General features: G+C 36.1%; 1 protein-coding gene across 3 annotated transcripts in view; it reads left to right on the top strand.

The window, feature by feature from the left end:
• The first annotated feature begins 1,347 nt into the window (after window positions 1-1,347).
• The window catches only part of slc31a1 (solute carrier family 31 (copper transporter), member 1), a 17,459-nt gene continuing 15,309 nt past the window's right edge, over window positions 1,348-3,497 (top strand). The window contains exon 1 of one of the 3 annotated variants that reach the window (XM_015395464.1): window positions 1,348-1,515. The gene's annotated coding sequence lies outside the window, so the exon portion shown is untranslated. The remainder of the gene's footprint in view (window positions 1,516-3,497) is intronic. The other 2 variants (XM_015395463.1, XM_015395465.1) reach the window with 2 other exon arrangements.

Raw genomic sequence — 3,497 nt, 5'->3', positions numbered from 1 at the left:
AAAGAAGAGAAAATTTTAATCCTTTATTTATTTTCTTTACTAAAAACATGTAATAAATATCAGTTACTCCAGTTCTCTCCTACAATCAGTGACACAGTGGACGGGGTTGTTCTTTAAGAGCCAGACGGACCGGTGCATAGATAAATAAACCTTATTTCTACAAGATTGAGATAATTAATTGCTTGCAAGGACACTTTGACCAGAATAAATAAAATGATAAAAGAGGACTAGTGCTAGTCCTGCACGTTGGCTGCAGACCTGAATCGTAAAGAAAAGGAGAATGAAATGTTTACAGCTGCGTTACGTGCTCAGATGGATGATGGGAAGCACAATAAAAGCTCAGAACAATGATAAGATCAGCAACCTGCTGAGGTTACAGCGTCTCTGTAACATCATAAAAACATGAACTCGTCTGAACCGCCATTATCTGTCTGCACGACCCTGACCCCGTCACGTTGTTTAGGTGTGATTTTATAATCATTTAGTTTTGATTTTATAATAATCTAGCTATGATTTTATGATAATTTTGTTATGATTTTTATAATAATTTAGTTATTATTTAATAATTTAGCTATGATTGTATTATAATACACTTATGATTTTATAACTTTGTTATGATTTTGTCATAATTTGGTTATCATTTTATAATTTAGTAATATTTTATAATTAATTTAGTTATGATTTTATAATTCAGTTATGGTTTTATTATAATACAGTTATGATTTTATAACTTTGTTATGATTTTGTCATAATTTGGTTATGATTTTATAATTCAGTTATGATTTTATTATAATATAGTTATAATTTCTTAATTTAGTTATGATTTTATAATAACGATTCAGATCATTGAAGCAAAGGAGTTAATTTGAAAATTATTTTAATTAATCTTTATTGTTAATTTTTATCCAAAATGAATTGTTTTTATCAACATTTGGGTGATTAGTATAATGAAATATAGGCTATTTATAATTATATAGATTTTTTTGTTGCATTTTTTATGATTTAAACTCATAAAACCACGATATATAAATTTGATTCCATTCTAATTTATATAGTAAGGTTTTATTTTATTAAACTATTACATTAATAAAAATGTAGAGATGATTTTCTTCCTGACATATTAGTTTCATTTTCTTTAACTAAGCTTTCTTTTCTCACAAATTAAGGGAATATTTCTGCTCTGTCTCCACGCGCCATGTCAGGCTGTGGAAGGTCATGTGACTTCCGTTTGAAAAAAAAGGCCGTTGACGTGGCTGAAACATAGCCCCGCCCCTCACTATTAATTTCACTTTTCGATTGGATCAAATGAATCAGGAGCATCTTTAACCCCGCCCTCTTTCTTACGCTCCTGACGTCATGACGCAGTGGACGGAAGCGGCTCCGTGCTAAACTTTAGGAAAATCCTCGCTCCGGTCCGTATTTGCTCTATTCGTCCTCTGGACCCGGTTCAGTTCTGCACGCCTGGAGGTTAGAATTGACGAGCGGACCCAGCAGAAGTTCGAGGATCGGTTACAGGTGAGTTCGCAGCTGGTTCTGATCCAGTTGGTGAGTCAGTGACCTCTGCTGCTTCACGTTGGTCTGACCCTAGGCACCAAAACCAGACTTCGGAGAGAAAACGGAGGTTTTTTCAAAGTTCGGGTTCCAGTGCGGGTTGAGTTCTAAAAGGGGCTCATTTTTTATTTTCTCTGAACCGGACAGGTCTAAGGGTTAATTCGGTGGCATGTAAGCTAATCAGTGCCAGCTCTTTGAAATGTTTCCACAGCGTTTGTTTGCTTTTCAGCGAGTTTTGGTGCTTTGCTTTGATCCTGACCTGAATCAGTTCTTCCTCTCAGAGGACGCGGCGGCTCCTCGGTCCTCCCGCCGTGTGTTTGTGCGAATCGGGCAGAATAAATGCGATGGGTCAGGAACTAGCAGAGGAGAGACGCCTCAGCCCTGGATCAGCTCAGAAACCAGCGAACAAACCGCTTATTATCCAAAAACCTCTGGAGGAGGAAAAAAAAAAAACTCAGAAGCGGATGGAAAAAAACAAAAAAAAAGGGTCAGAAGGTCCAGTGGCGGTTCTAGACCAAATGTACAAGGGGGCCAGGAGGGGGGCCGTGTGTTTTCATTGGGGCACAGAAAAACATTAAATAAAAAGGATTCAAACACTGGTGTAACTTTCTGAAGGATTGTTGTGGACAAATCCCCACCAATAATTTTTGCTTTTTTTTCCTCTGATTTACTTCTGCCAACAGTAACTGGGGTTTAGGTGCAACTAACTGTGCTCGAAGCGTTTTCCGTCTGTGTTTTTTTCCTAGGGTTTCAAGAATACTATCTCTTCAAACGTCATCGGATCTGTCGCTTTGAGACATAATATTATTTGGGGTCGCTTTTCACTGCGTACAGAGTCGCTACGTGGAGGAGGAGGAGACACAGCAGCACTCAGTGAATATTAACCAGCAGCTACTTTGATAGACGGGTTGGTTAAAAAAAACAGCGATGCCACAGAAAAATCCATTCGTTACACACATACAGAGCTTTTTCAGCTAAAAATGGCAACAGATTGTACATTTATATAAGTTAAAAAAGCTGGGCTTCTCAGAGGATCATTACTCAGAGTTATTAAAAATGAACACAGATCAGTTTTTTTCTTATTGAACAGAGAATCAGACTGCAGAACTTCTAGAGATCCTAAAAATGATTTTCTCTGGCATCATTAAATCGGTAGACGGGTTCATAAATCTGTTTTTAAGCAAAAACACAATTAGGGACAGCTGCTGATTTAAAGGTGGAACAGATTTACTGAGATATGCAACATGCAATAAAATATATCCTCAAGTTTACAAGAAAAAATATGCAACGCTATAATAAAATTCAACATATAATTTTGCCTGTTGTAGTTCAACGAGACTCGGAAATAGCTGCACCAGCAACCCAGAGACAGCCGGACTCACAGGGCGCAGATTTCAAATTAAAACATAAGAAACCTACAAGAATTAAAGCACAAATAATAAAAATTAGTTTATAAATTATTTTTGAAATATAAGGTTCAATACATAAAGTTTGGCTGGTTTGGATGATAATCACTGATGCAGCTTAAAGGCATGAATGGAAGTGAAGCTGTGTCCGTACTAAGAATGCAGGATATATATATATATATATTTGAGCTCATTTTTGGAAAATATAAACCCTATTGAAAGCGTTCAGGTTGAGTAGCTGTAGATTTTTTGACCTTAATTTAAGTTAAAATTACAGTTTTCTATAAAATCTGAATTAGAACTCAAGAAAAACTGTTAAATTCAGCTGTAAAAATAAGAGTACTTTTTATTTTCTCTGAAAAATAAAGAGAGATTAAAAATTGCTTTTAAGTAATGAGTAAAACAGAATTTGTAAATGCAAAAAATTCCAGCGCAGATCATTAGCATTTCTTTGAGTATTATGTCTTAAAGGTACACTATGCAACCGGTGTTGATTTTCCAGCGAGGCTCCCCCCAGAGGGCGAAAGTAAAAGTGCACTG

The sequence above is a fragment of the Cyprinodon variegatus genome, unplaced genomic scaffold (genome assembly GCF_000732505.1).
Source record: "Cyprinodon variegatus isolate N-32 unplaced genomic scaffold, C_variegatus-1.0 Scaffold743, whole genome shotgun sequence".
Taxonomy (NCBI): Eukaryota; Metazoa; Chordata; class Actinopteri; order Cyprinodontiformes; family Cyprinodontidae; genus Cyprinodon; species Cyprinodon variegatus.
This window is presented reverse-complemented; position numbering and strand designations above follow the sequence as displayed.